The 15,534-nt window shown below is 45.5% G+C and overlaps 1 protein-coding gene and 1 non-coding gene across 2 annotated transcripts in view; one reads left to right on the forward strand and one right to left on the reverse strand.

Annotated features, from left to right (window-relative positions):
- The window catches only part of usta (uronyl 2-sulfotransferase a), a 153,078-nt gene that overhangs the window by 35,797 nt on the left and 101,747 nt on the right, over nt 1-15,534 (forward strand). The window lies entirely within an intron of this gene.
- On the reverse strand, nt 878-2,549 carry LOC110512346 (uncharacterized). Its single transcript, XR_016497788.1, has 2 exons — nt 1,950-2,549; nt 878-1,775 (listed from the first exon to the last, which is right to left on the reverse strand). It is a non-coding gene; the product is annotated as an uncharacterized LOC110512346 (transcript).

Genomic DNA, 15,534 nt, shown 5'->3' on the forward strand with positions numbered 1-15,534 from the left:
AAAATTAGGCAAGTCAGTTAATAAGAACTTATTTACAATGACGGCCTACACCGGCTGAACCCTAACCAGGATGACGCTGGGCCAATTGTGCGCCGCCCTATGGCTGATCCTAAGTCAGCCATACAGGTATTTATTTTTTGTCTTGTCTCATCCCTGCAGCTCCCCAACAGGTTCGGGAGGTGGAGTACTGCATCCTCCGCCTAACCATGCTCCTTAACACCCGCCAGCCAGCCGCACCAATGTGTTAGAGTTCAACTGTTCAACTGGCACCCATCACAGGAAATCGCTAAGGTGCGATGAGCCTAGTAAACCCCCACCAGCCAAACCCCCTAACGACACTGGGCCAATTCTGTCCCGTCCTATGGGACTCCCGGCCACAGCCCAGGAATGAACCCGGGTCTGTAGTAATGCCTCTAGCACTGCGATGCAGTTGCTTAGACCTCGGCGCCACTCGGGGGGACTATTTTCTTTAAATTATTATAATGAGTCCCTCCAGGATTTCGCAAAACTTTTTTTGTAATTTCCGCAGCCAAAAATGCAGACCATACATTTTGCAATGGGTTTTTTTTCACGTTCATTTAATAGAAAGCAATAAAAAGTAATATGTGCTCAGTTTTAGGACGATTTTAAGCGGGATACAATTAGAAACATTGAAAGTGCTCAATTTGGTTTATTTTCCTGAACAAACAGCTCGTTTTCTGAACAAAAAAAGGGTGGAAGCTAGCTCAGTGTTCCAACATAAAAAATGCATGCCCCCATAATCTGTAGGTACTAAAAAATATTCAACTAGGATAAAATAAACACCTGGGGTCCAATCTGTAATTAAGACAGATATTATATGAGTTCATCTTTCATGAAAACAATTAGACGCATGGTGCTCTTTTGGGCTGTTTTTATTTTTATTTTTTAAACACGTCTTTTTCTGAACATAACGAGAGGTGGGGGTGACCAAGGGCCTAGCTCATCTAGGCCTATATCTCAATGTAATCATCAATTTCATCCTGCATCTCATCCTCCCATATCAATTGCTCCACTGTGGAGTCCTTGGTTGTGGCACATGAAGACCAAGGCTCGTAGGTTGTTGTTAGAGGTTGATCGCCTATGGTTGGACGACACAAGCTTGTAGATACTGTTGCTTCGCTCAGCATCAGCTGAGTTTGAGACTGCATCTTTGCAGCGTTTGGCCAGGGTGCTCAGCACAGGAAGTCTCTCTTGAAGTCCATACCAGAAGATATCCAAATCCTCCACCCCACTGTGGCTCTCAGTGCTGCTGGTCCGACATTGGTCAAGTAGGCATCCAGTTCATCTCTCGGTACCTTACTGAAGCCTGGAATAGCCTTGTAGCTGGACACTCTGTCATCCGTGAACGCAATGTGACGTGGATCAAACACCCTAACTTCTTGGAGGAACTCCAGGGCAGGCTGACCATCTGACAGTTTGCCATGGTGTTTTTTCTCTGCTTTGCTGTATGCCTCTTCAACGGTGCTCAAGATTTTTGTTTTCACAGCACAGGGTATGTCGTCAACTGCGTCTAAGTAGTGTGACAAGCTGTAGTTCTTTGATGGCTGCAATGTTCATCTGCAAGTCCTCTAAATAGTGAAAGATCTTTGCTGTCACAGGGCGTCTGCTCCGGAAGATGTGTAGAAGCTGCAGGATGACTTTGAACATGTCTGCCATGATGTTCAGCTGAATCTGCATCGACTGAACCAGCACTTGGTCTTGTAGCATATCATGGGAGTTTCTCTACAGACTGTTGGGTCACCTCGGCCACACACCTGTGAATGACCAGGAATAAAAAAAACAGGAACATAAGAAATATTACTTATTCTCGCTGTGAAATGCCATCATAGCTTTCAAAAAATGGAGGCCACTTTTTTTCTGCATAATTACAATGATATACATGACAATGACTTAAGCAATTGTAGAATGCAAGTAGATTTAAATCATACCTCTATTTCCATCTCTATGAACCCCTTGTAGAGGCCAAACAGCTGTGAGTGGAACTGCACTGCTGAGAACCATGAGTTCCAGCGTGTTGCTCATTGGGAGCCATAGATGCTCTCTTCCGTCCTGCCAGTTTGGTGGTGAGGAAGGGAAGGTATCTTCTTTTCAGTGCCCCTGCCTGGTAAAACATCTGCGAAAAACGTAGCATGAATGCATTCAGCTGATCAAAAGTTTTGCAGAAAGCAATCCCTACCAGATTCATGATGGGAACCATGCATGTTATGTGCAGGGAGATGGGGAACAATGACTGAGGTGCAGCTTTGTAGGTTTTCTTCATGTACGCAGCATTGTCTGTGTCAAAGACCATGATGTCATCATTGGTGATATTGTAGTCTTGTAGACATTTCACCACCGCCATGGAAACTGTTGAATGGTCACACTGCTCCAGAAACACTGTCCCTGCGAGGTAGGCATGCATTCTCTCCGAGGTATCCTTTTCAAGTGGTGCGATGAGGATGTTTAGTACACTGCCTCATTGAGGGGTGATCACTTTTGTAAAGGGGCATGTTGACTGCTGTGCAAGTGCGTACCCAATCTTCACAAATCTGAAAAATAACAATTGCACCAATTAATTTGATATATATAATATATATATCCGTGTGTCATAATCCACTCACACACACCTCTCCATCAGGTTTGGGGCTTGCTATCAACACGAGATGCACCTGTCACACCCTGATTTATTTCACCCGTCTTGTACTTGTCTCCACCCCCCACCAGGTGTCTCCCTGTTTTCTGTTTGTCTGTTGCCAGTTCGTCTTGTCGTCGTGGTTTCCCGTATTCAAGTCTGTCTAGTCTTCCCGGTTCTGAGCCTGCCTGCCGTTCTGTACCTCATTGACTCTGCCCTGGACTACTGACCACTCTGCTTGCCCTGACCCTGAGCCTGCCTGCCATTCTGTACCTCTTTGACTCTGCCCTAAATGACTGAACTCTGCCTACCCTTGACCTGCCCTGGCCTGTCCCATTGAATAATGAATATTATGAGAACTGTACTATCCGCCTCCTGTGTCTGCATCTGGATCATATCCTGAGTTGTGATACCACCTCCCATTCCTACTCAAATCAAATTTGATTTGTCACATACACATGGTTAGCAGATGTTATATAGTTTATAGTTCCGACCATGCAGTAATTTTCTCTCTCTCTCTCTCTCTCTCTCTCTCTCTCTCTCTCTCTCTCTCTCTCTCTCTCTCTCTCTCTCTCTCTCTCTCTCTCTCTCTCTCTCTCTCTCTCTCTCTCTCTCTCTCTCTCTCTCTCTCTCTCTCTCTCTCTCTCTCTCTCTCTCTCTCTCTCTCTCTCTCTTTCGGTGCATGCTGGGAGTTTTTTGGAGTTTGAGTGTTTGGTGTGGAAAGCTCTATCCTAACTAACTTTCTTGATTCTTTTATTTACATGTTATTTTCTATGGTGGAGGGTTAATTAAATATTTGTTTTAGCGGTATCCAAAGTTTTTTTTTTCAAAGTTAGGGTGGAAGAGGACAGAGTAACTTTCCTGGGGGTTGGAAGGTGTAGTGTGCGCAATGGCTTCTCAGCCTAGCGCGGAGGAGACGCTGTCGATACAGCATGGATTCAGGTGTGTTCCTGAGAACGGAGTTAAGGTGGAGGAGGTTCTGCTCGCGGTCGGTGAACAGGTAGGAGCTGAGTTTATACATTCTGCTTCTAGAATGAACAAAGCTGTGGTTGTGTTCATGAAAAGGGCTAATTTGGTCGGTAGGCTAATTGCTAGCGGAATATTTGTAAGGGATGTGTTGGTGTCAATTTCACCTCTCTCTACCCCTTCAACAAGAGTTGTAGTGGCAAATTTGCCTCCGTTTATTACGGATGATCAAATTAGGAAAGAGCTGAGTCGTTTTGGTAAGTTTGCTAGCGGTTTCCGTGTACTGTCAGCAGGTTTTCAGGCAGATGCCGTTAAGCACGTTGTTTCGTTCAGGAGGCAAGTGTTTATGTTTCTGAACAATAATGAGCAACAGCTAAATGTGCATTTTAAAGTGAGGCATGGGGAGGGGCTCTATGCCGGTTTTGCCAGCACAGATAGTCTACGGTGTTTTGAATGTGGGGATTTGGGGCACAAGAGTTTTGCGTGCCCACATAAAGGCCATAGACAAGGTGAGGGTACAACGGCAGGTGGGGGAAATCGAGGTCAAAATGCAGGGGGTAAGGAGATGCAGATAGCAGAGGCTGGGCCTAGTCAGTCTAGAGATGGTGGTGTAGATGAGGCTGGGCCTAGTCAGGCTAGAGATGGTAGGGTAGTGGAGGCTGGGTCTAGTCAGGCTAGAGATGGTGGAGAAGCAGAGGCTGGGTCTAGTCAGGCTAGAGATGGTAGGGTAGTGGAGGCTGGGTCTAGTCAGGCTAGAGATGGTGGAGAAGCAGAGGCTGGGTCTAGTCAGGCTAGAGATGGTGGGGTAGCTGAGGCTGGGCCTAGACATGCTATGGAGGGCGGTGCAGATGATGCTGGGCAGAGTCATGCTATGGAGGGTGGTGCAGATAATGCTGGGCCGAGTCATGCTATGGAGGGTGGTGTAGCTGAGGCTGGCCCTAGTCATGCTATGGAGGGTGGTGTAGCTGAGGCTGGCCCTAGTCATGCTATGGAGGGTGGTGCAGATGATACTGCGTCTAGTCAGGTAATTCTAGTGGATGAGGAGAGTATAGTGGGGAAGTGTAAGAGATTAGGGGGGGAGGAGGAGGGTGTCAAGAGGAAAAAGAAAAAGGGTGTGGACAAAGGCACCATGGAAATGTTGCCTGTTGCTGTGGGTGAGGCCCTAACCAGAGAGAAAGGGCAGGTGGTCAGGGTGGGAGATAGAGAAGAGGAGGAAAGTGAGTCTGAGGAAGAGGATGAGGAGTTATTTTTTTCAGACTCCTCTTCAATTGGCCCGGAGCTGACAGCCAGTCAACCCGAGGGGTCTAAGTACACGTTGAGAGAACTGACAAGGTTCCTGAATGAGACTAAGGGGAAAAAAGTTAATCTTGAGGCTTTTTTTCCTGATCCTAGGAAGTTTGTAAGATCAGTACAACATGCTATGAGAAATGAGGGGCATGGTGTCCTCTCACCCAGGAAACGGTTTAGGTTGAGGAAGTGGGTCACAACAGTGCGTAAAGGTTTACCTTCAGACACTGTTTAGATGTTTAATTTCTTACTGACACTGGGGCTTTTTGAGCTTTGCTATTGGTCTATTTCTCTGCTGGCTTTTCTCCCACTTCTTATGGAGACTCTTCGGGTAGGCTCGCTCAATATAAATGGCGCCAGAGATGCGGGAAAGAGGAGTGTGTTGGGTGAATATGTAAAACAAAAAAAAGTACAGGTGTTGTTTCTGCAGGAGACGCATAGTGATGTGGTGAATGAAGTTGATTGGGGGCTCTGGTGGAAAGGGGCAAGTGTGTTGAGCCATGGGACAAATCTTAGTGCAGGGGTGGCAGTCCTTTTTGCACCTGGTCTGGCTGTAAAAATTTGCTCCTCAAAGGAGGTGTGTAGGGGTAGGTTGCTTGTTGTTAAAGCAGAAATTAACAACATGTGTTTTGTCTTTATAAATGTGTATGCGCCTAACACAGGGAGAGAAAGAGGGGTTCTATTTGGGAGTCTTAGACAGGAACTCTCACAAGTAGCGCCTGAGGAGACGCTGGTGATCGGAGGTGACTGGAACTGTACAATGGATTTTACAAAAGACAGAAATGGGGAAGAGCCTCATTCAGTGTCAGTGGGAGTGTTAAGGGATATCTTTAATCAGTTTGACCTAGTGGATGTTTGGAGAACTAAACATCCAAACACAAGACAGTATATGTGGGTGAAGGTTTTTGGGGCTAGGGTGAGTGCAGCTCGACTTGATCGCTTTTACATGTCCAGGAATCAGAGCAATAGGCTGCTGGGTGCTACCATTCTCCCAGTGGGGTTTTCGGATCACCACATAACCATGGCTCGGCTGTCTATTTCACCAGGGCCCCGGCAGGCATCTTATTGGAAGTTCAATGTAAAGCTCTTACAAGATGCCACTTTTTGCTCAGGTTTCCAGACTTTTTGGGAAAGATGGGGGCAGCGAAGAGAGGAGTATGAGTCTCTGAGTCAATGGTGGGATGTGGGGAAAGTGCAAATTCGGCTTTTCTGTCAACAGTATACTGCTCTCTCATCCTCAGAGGCTAGGAGAGTATTGGGGGAACTAGAGCGGTGTATTAGTGAGATGGAGGTAGAGATGGTGGGGCAAGGCAATGTAGGCCTCCAGGCTAACTTAGCCGAATTACGTAGGGACCTGGGCAGTTTTTTCCAGGTTAAAGCAAAGGGAGCACTTGTAAGAGCTAGGTTCTCCATGCTCAAGGAGATGGATGCTCCCAGCTCCTTCTTCTTTGGTTTGGAAAGACAGAGCAGTGAAGCCAAGGGTATGCATTGTCTACGGCTGTCTGATGGGCGGGTGACCTCTGTGGTGGGGGAGATGCGGGAGCGGACTGTGGAGTTTTATACTGAATTGTATAGGGCAGAAATGTGTGATCCTATGTGTGCTCAGGTCTTGTTCGCAGGACTCCCTAAGCTCTCTCGGGCACAGAGGGATGAAATGGACATTCCTCTGTTGTCACATGAACTGGCAGAGGCAGTAACCCAGATGTCCCCCGGTCGTGCACCTGGGGTCGATGGACTTCCAGTGGAATTTTACAAAAAATTCTGGGGAACAATTGGACAGGATTTATTTTGCGTGTTGCGTGAATGCGTCAGGGTAGGAAGTTTGCCGATGAGCTGCCGTCGGGCGGCTCTGACTCTCCTGCCCAAAAAAGGGGACTTGTGTGAACTTAAGAACTGGAGGCCTGTGGCATTACTCTGTGCGGACTACAAGATTTTTGCCAAGGTCCTCTCTAACAGACTGAAGTCCCATCTGGACTCTATAATACACAAGGACCAGACATATTGTGTACCGGGACGCTCAATCACGGACAACTTGTTCTTGATTAGGGACATGTTGGATTTGTCGAGAGGTTCTAATGTGAACTTTGGACTGGTCTCTTTAGATTAAGAGAAGGCTTTTGATAGAGTGGATCATGAGTATCTGTTTAATGTGATGTCTGTGTTTGGGTTTGGGAAGAGTTTTGTGACCTGTGTGAAGCTGTTGTATGCTGGGGCGTCATGTATGGTTAAGGTGGGAGGGGGGCTCAGTAGGCCAGTCTGGGTGAGACGGGGTATTAGACAAGGATGCCCTCTATCTGGGCAGCTGTACACACTAGCCATTGAGCCTTTTTTAGGACTGCTACGCAGGAGACTGCGGGGAGTGTGCTGGATAGGCATGGATGTGGTGACAGGAATAGCAGTCTCAGCATATGCAGATGATGTTTCTGTGATGGTCAGGGATGGGCAAGATATGCAGGAACTAGAGACCAGTCTGAAGGTGTACGAGGGAGCTTCATCAGCTAAGGTAAACTGGGGCAAGAGCAAAGCTCTGTTATGTGGGGCATGTAACATGGGGCTCCTCCTCTGCTTCCAGGGGGTTTGCAGTGGGGTTGTGAAGGGCTTAAAGTGTTGGGGGTGTACCTGGGCTCGGAGAGGTGGGTCAGCAAGAACTGGGAGGGGCTGTCACAGGCAGTGGTGTCAAGACTGGCCAGGTGGAGGTGGCTCCTGTCCCAAGTGTCATATAGAGGGAGGGTGCTGATAATCAACAACCTGGTGGCATCTTCCTTGTGGCATAAACTGGCTGTCCTCAACCCCCCCGCCGGTCTGCTTGCAGACCTGCAACGCAAGCTGGTGGACTTCTTTTGGTCGGGACATCACTGGCTGAAGGCAGCAGTTTTGTACATGACCGTCCACGAAGGAGGACAGGGCTTGGTGGAACTGGAGAGCAGGATGGCTGCTTTCCGACTAAAGGCGGTGCAGAGACTGCTGTACCACACTGATGTTGGCTGGAGGGAACCAGCATGCGCGCTGCTGAGGAGAGCTGGCGGATTAGGGTTGGACCGGCAGCTGTTCCTCATGAAGCTGGAGAGGCTGAGTACAGCAGGTCTCTCAGAGTTTTACTCTGTGGTGCTGAGGGCCTGGCAGCTGCTAAGGCCCACACGAGAAGGGGGCGTGGAGCCTGGGCAGTGGGTGTGGGAGGAGCCTATCTTCCACAACCCAGCCATCCCTTTGAGATCGGTTCAGTCGGCCACCCTGCAGAGGCAACTGATGGCAGGAGGTTTACAAAGGCTGGGTGACCTGAGACTGCTGGGAGAGGAGGGGTGGAAAACCCCGGAGGTCTTGGCGCAACAAACAGGAATAACGTCTCTTAGGCTGCTGGAAAGATTCCTGGAGGAGGTCCAGGAGGCACTGTCTGAGCCGGTAAGGGGGGTGTTTGAGAGGCCAAAGGGAGAGGGGCCACCAATGTTCCCGCCACTGCAGGTGACGGCAGAGACTGGAGACTGGCAAGGGGGTCTGGAGGACTTGTTAGATTTTAACACTCCGAGCCTGGGGGAGTTTGAGGGGGTGGGAGGTAAAGCCCTATACAACCTCTGCGTTAAGGTTAGGAGCATTAGAAGCCTAACAGGAGTGAAGGCACATCAGTGGCAGGGGGTATGTGGGGCGGAGAGTATGGTGGGTTTTCGATGGAGGGCGCTCTACAAACCCCCAGTACCAAAGAGGTCAGGGGACCTCCAGTGGAGGGTTCTTCATGGAGCCCTGGCCACTAACAGCTGGTTGGCACGGGTTGATCCGGGAATTGGGCAGGGGTGTCCTTTCTGTCAAATGAAATAAACTGTAATTCATGTGTTTTCTGTGTGCACCAGGTTAATGCCATTAATGTCTCTGTTGGAATGTCTGTGTGACAGGTTGGGGGTGGTTTTTGCTGTTGGGATGTTTATAATGGGATACAGGTATTCGAGTAAGGAGAAAGAAAAATGTGTTTTGTTGAATTTTCTGTTTGCTCAGGCAAAGTTAGCTATTTGGCTAACAAGGAGGAACAGGGTTAAAGGTGGGGGTATAACAGACCCTTTACTACTGTTTAATGGGATGGTCTCTGCGCGCCTTAGGGTTGAGTTTGAGTTCTATAAAATGATCAAATGTGTGGAGATGTTTGAGGAGATATGGTGTGTTGGGGGGGCTGTCTGTATTGCTGGGGAAGATGTTTTGGATATACGGTTGTAGGAGAGGGTTTTTGTGTATGGTGATTTGTATCATGTGGTAGAGGATATATTTTTATTTTTTATTTTAGGGGTGGGGGGGGGGGGGGTGAGTTTTAAATGAATTGAGAATGTTTCAATAAAGAAAGACCAAAAGTCAAAAAGTCTCTCTCTCTCTCTCTCTCTCTCTCTCTCTCTCTGTCTCTCTCTCTCTCTCTCTCTCTCTCTCTCAAAAAAGCCCTAATAAATCCCTGCTGCAGTGTGTGCAAACCTGGTCAAGAACTACAGGAAGCATATGATCTCTGTAATTGCAAACAAAGGTTTCTGTACCAAATATTAAGTTCTGCTTTTCTGATGTATCAAATACTTATGTCATGCAATAAAATGCAAATGAATTACTTAAAAATCATACAATGTGATTTTCTGGATTTTGGTTTTAGATCCCGTCTCTCACAGTTGAACTGTACCTATGATAAAATTACAGACCTCTACATGCTTTGTAAGTAGGAAAACCTGCAAAATCGGCAGTGTATCAAATACTTGTTCTCCTCACTGTATGTATATGTATATATATGTGTATATATGTGTATATATATATATATACGTGTATATATGTGTATATATATATATATATGTGTATGTATTATATGTATGTATATGTATATTAAATGTATGTATATGTTTTTTACATAAAAAAAATACAAAATATACCCATCCACCACACACCTTTTAGTTTTTTACATACACATTTTGCATAAACATTTGACATACAGTGGGGCAAAAAAAGTATTTAGTCAGCCACCAATTGTGCAAGTTCTCCCACTTAAAAATATGAGAGAGGCCTGTAATTTTCATCATCGGTACACTTCAACTATGACAGACAAAATTAGAAAATAAAATCCAGAAAATCACATTGTAGGATTTTTTATAAATTTATTTGCAAATTATGGTGGAAAATAAGTATTTGGTCAATAACAAAAGTTTATCTCAATACTTTGTTATATACCCTTTGTTGGCAATGACAAGAGGTCAAAAGTCTTCACAAGGTTTTCACACACTGTTGCTGGTATTTTGGCCCATTCCTCCATGCAGATCTCCTCTAGAGCAGTGATGTTTTGGGGCTGTTGCTGGGCAACACAGACTTTCAACTCCCTCCAAAGATTTTCTATGGGTTGAGATCTGGAGACTGGCTAGGCCACTTCAGGACCTTGAAATGCTTCTTACGAAGCCACTCCTTCGTTGCCCGGGCGGTGTGTTTGGGATCATTGTCATGCTGAAAGACCCAGCCAGGTTTCATCTTCAATGCACTTGCTGATGGAAGGAGGTTTTCACTCAAAATCTCACGATACATGGCCCCATTCATTCTTTCCTTTACACGGATCAGTCGTCCTGGTCCCTTTGCAGAAAAACAGCCCCAAAGCATGATGTTTCCACCCCCATGCTTCACAGTAGGTATGGTGTTCTTTGGATGCAACTCAGCATTCTTTGTCCTCCAAACATGACAAGTTGAGTTTTTACCAAAAAGTTATATTTTGGTTTCATCTGACCATATGACATTCTCCCAATCTTCTTCTGGATCATCCAAATGCACTCTAGCAAACTTCAGACGGGACTGGACAAGTACTGGCTTAAGCAGGGGGACACGTCTGGCACTGCAGGATTTGAGTCCCTGGCGGCGTAGTGTGTTACTGATGGTAGGATTTGTTACTTTGGTCACAGCTCTCTACAGGTCATTCACTAGGTCCCCCCGTGTGGTTCTGGGATTTTTCCTCACCGGTTCCTTTAAATGGCCTGGGTATCCTGGAAGGATATTGAACTCATCCTGTCAGTAGAGGATGCCTGTTTTTTTTATGCCTCCCTCACCATCTTAAATAAGCATGCCCCATTCAAGAAATTTAGATCCAGGAACAGATATAGCCCTTGGTTCTCTCCAGACCTGACTGCCCTTAACCAACACAAAAACATCCTATGGCATTCTGCATTCGCATCAAACAGCCCCCGTGATATGCAACTTTTCAGGGAAGTTAGAAACCAATAGGCAGTTAGAAAAGCCAAGGCTAGCTTTTTCAAGCAGAAATTTGCTTCCTGCAACACAAACTCAAAAAAGTTCTGGGACACTGTAAAGTCCATGGAGAATAAGAACACCTCCTCCCAGCTGCCCACTGCACTGAGGATAGGAAACTCTGTCACCACCGATAAATCCACTATAATTGAGAATTTCAATAAGAATTTTTCTACGGCTGGCCATGCTTTCCACCTGGCTACCCCTACCCCGGTCAACAGCACTGCACCCCCCACAGCAACTCGCCCAAGCCTTCCCCATTTCTCTTTCTCCCGAATCCAGTCAGCTGATGTTCTGAAAGAGCTGCAAAATCTGGACCCCTACAAATCAGCCGGTCTAGACAATCTGGACCCTTTCTTTCTAAAATGATCTGCCTAAATTGTTGCAACCCCTATTACTAGCCTGTTCAACCTCTCTTTTGTGTTGTCTGAGATTCCCAAAAATTGGAAAGCAGCTGCGGTCATCCCCCGCTTCAAAGGGGGGGACACTCTTGACCCAAACTGCTACAGACTTATATCTATCCTACCCTGCCTTTCAAAGGTCTTCGAAAACCAAGTCAACAAACAGATTACCGACCATTTTGAATCCCACCACACCTTCTCCACTATGCAATCTGGTTTCAGAGCTGGTCATGGGTGCACCTCAGCCACGCTCAAGGTCCTAAACGATATCTTAACCGCCATTGATAAGAAACAATACTGTGCAGCCGTATTCATTGACCTGGTCAAGGCATTCGACTCTGTCAATCACCACATCCTCATCGGCAGACTTGATAGCCTTGGTTTCTCAAATGATTGCCTCGCTAGGTTCACCAACTACTTCTCTGATAGAGTTCAGTGTGTCAAATCGGAGGGCCTGTTGTCCGGGCCTCTGGCAGTCTCTATGGGGGTGCCACAGGGTTCAATTCTTGGGCTGACTCTCTTCTCTGTATACATCAATGATGTCGCTCTTGCTGCTGTTGAGTCTCTGATCCACCCCTACACAGACGACACCATTCGGTATACTTCTGGCCCTTCTTTGGACACTGTGTTATCAACCCTCCCGACGAGCTTCAATGCCATACAACTCTCCTTCCATGGCCTCCAACTGCTCTTAAATACAAGTAAAACAAAATGCATGCTCTTCAACCGATCGCTGCCTGTACCTGCCCGCCCGTCCAGCATCCCTACTCTGGACAGTTCTGACTTAGAATACGTGGACAACTACAAATACCTAGGTGTCTGGTTAGGCCGTAAACTCTCCTTCCGGACTCACATCAAACATCTACAATCCAAAGTTAAATCTAGAATTGGCTTCCTATTTCACAACAAAGCATCCTTCACTTATGCTGCCAAACATACCCTCGTAAAACTGACCATCCTACCGATCCTCGACTTCAGCAATGTCATTTACAAAATAGCCTCCAATACCCTACTCATTAAATTGGATGCAGTCTATCACAGTGCCATCCGTTTTGTCACCAAAGCCCCATATACTACCCACCACTGTGACCTGTACGCTCTCGTTGGCTGGCCCTCGCTTCATACTCGTCTCCAAACCCACTGGCTCCAGGTCATCTACAAGACCCTGCTCGGTAAAGTCCCCCCTTATCTCAGCTCGCTGGTCACCATAGCAGCACCCACCTGTAGCACGTGCCCCAGCAGGTATATCTCTCTGGTCACCCCCAAAACCAATTCTTCCTTTGGCCGCCTCTCCTTCCAGTTCTCTGCTATCAATGACTGGAACGAAATACAAAAATCTCTGAAACTGGAAACACTTATCTCCCTCACTAGCTTTAAGCACCAGCTGTCAGAGCAGCTCACAGATTACTGCACCTGTACATAGCCCATCTATAATTTAGCCCAAACAACTACCTCTTCCCCTACTGTATTTATTTATTTATTTATTTTGCTCCTTTGCACCCCATTATTTCTACTTTGCACTTTCTTCCACTGCAAATCTACCATTCCAGTGTTTTACTTGCTATATTGTATTTCGCCACCATGGCCTTTTTTTGCCTTTACCTCCCTTATCTCACCTCATTTGCTCACATTGTATAAAGACTTATTTTTCTACTGTATTTTTCTACTTGTATTATTGACCGTATGTTTGTTTTACTCTGTGTTGTATGTGTCGAACTGCTTTGCTTTATCTTCGCCAGGTCGCAATTGTAAATGAGAACTTGTTCTCAACTAGCCTACCTGGTTAAATAAAGGTGAAATAAAAATAAAGAAATAAATATAAAGAATTCACATAACAATAATACCAAACACAACATTACCAAACATAAACTCTTTAATCCTAACCCTCAGTCACTCTCAGCCCTTCCCACCTATCACCATAGACCACCATTGTTTGGTTTCCATGTGCCATATATTCTTCAATTGTGCTGTGATGTTTTACCAACATTTTGAACTTTCTAATCGTATAGTATCCACAGATTGTGAGCTAAAGATGATGAATCAGGAGCAGGAGAGCAAGGAATTCCCAGTGGCAAAATAGTTTAATGAGCAGTCCAAAACACAATACAACATGGGACTGAAACACGGCCAAACGAGGTTGCCACACACACAGGGAAATAAAGCGCTACACACAGAGGAGAAACCTCTACCCCTAAACTCAATACCTAACGGGCACAACTGCCGTGAGAAAAGAAACCCTGTGGTGCAGACATGCACCCCTAAATAACGTCACCACAGACAAACAATCCCGCACAAAGACTAGCAGGCAGCAGAGGTAAATATACCCACTGAAAATCAACTAAATCAGACACCGGTGTAAACAATACAGACCGACACAAATGAAAAGGAAAAACGGATCGGTGGCAGCTAGTAGGCCGGCGACGACGACCGCCGAGCACCACCCGAACAGGAAGAGGAGCCACCTTCGGTGGATGTCATGACAAAACCTTTACTATGAGTATTATTATATTGTTTATTGACTGACTATGACTTTCCAAGTCACCCAACACTGCTATTTGTAAGGTTCATTTTAAGTGCATGTTGTGATATTTTTTTTAACCATTCCTGAAGCTCTGACCAGAAATAAGCTACATAGTGGCAATACCAGAATAAATTATCTATGGATTATGTCTCTTTGCAGATAAATCTACAGAGCTGAGATTGTTGTATACACTACTGCTCAAAAGTTTGGGGTCACTTAGAAATGTACTTGTTTTGGAAAGAAAAGCTATTTTTTTTAAATTTAAAATAACATCATATTTATCAGAAATACAGTGTAGACATTGTTAATGTTGTAAATTACTATTGTAGCTTGAAACGGCTGATTTAAAAAAAATGGAATATGTACATAGGTGTACAGAGGCCCATTATCAGCAACCATCACTCTTGTGTTCCAATGGCACGTTGTGTTAGCTAATCCAAGTTCATCATTTTAGAAGGCTAATTGATCATTTGAAAATCATTTTGCAATTATGTTAGGACAGCTGAAAACTGTTGTTCTGATTAAAGAAGCAATAAAACTTGTGTTGTGAGTATCTTGAGCATCAGCATTTGTGGGTTCGATTACAGGCTCAAAATGGCCAGAAACAAAGGACTTTCTTCTGAAACTCGTCGGTCTATTCTTGTTGAATGAAATGAAGGCTATTCCATGCGAGAAATTGCCAAGAAAAAGAAGATATCGTACAACGCTGTGTACTACTCCCGTCACAAAACAGAGCAAACTGACTCTAACCAGAATAGAGGAGTGGGAGGCCCTGGTGCTCAACTGAGCAAGAGGACAAGTACATTAGAGTGTCTAGTTTGAGAATCGGATGCCTCACAAGTCCTCAACTGGCAGCTTTATTAAATAGTACCTGCAAAACACCAGTCTCGACGTCAACAGTGAAGTGGCGACTCCGGGATGCTGGCCTTCTAGGCAGAGTTTCCCCTGTCCAATGTCTGTGGTCTTTTGCCCATTTTTAATCTTTTATTTATATTGTCCAGTCTGATATTGCTGTTTCTTTGTTACTCTGCCTAGAAGGCCATGAAATATATGCGTCTGTACCATGAAATATTTTTGCTCACAATGAGTCATTTGGAGTAGGCAGCACCATTAGTACAGTGCCTTGCGAAAGTATTAGGCCCCCTTGAACTTTGCGACCTTTTGCCACATTTCAGGCTTCAAACATAAAGATATAAAACTGTATTTTTTTGTGAAGAATCAACAACAAGTGGGACACAATCATGAAGTGGAACGACATTTATTGGATATTTCAAACTTTTTTAACAAATCAAAGACTGAAAAATTGGGCGTGCAAAATTATTCAGCCCCTTTACTTTCAGTGCAGCAAACTCTCTCCAGAAGTTCAGTGAGGATCTCTGAATGATCCAATGTTGACCTAAATGACTAATGATGATAAATACAATCCACCTGTGTGTAATCAAGTCTCCGTATAAATGCACCTGCACTGTGATAGTCTCAGAGGTCCGTTA

The sequence above is a fragment of the Oncorhynchus mykiss genome, chromosome 8, assembly GCF_057628025.1.
Source record: "Oncorhynchus mykiss isolate SJ-2025 chromosome 8, ASM5762802v1, whole genome shotgun sequence".
Classification (NCBI taxonomy): Eukaryota; Metazoa; Chordata; class Actinopteri; order Salmoniformes; family Salmonidae; genus Oncorhynchus; species Oncorhynchus mykiss.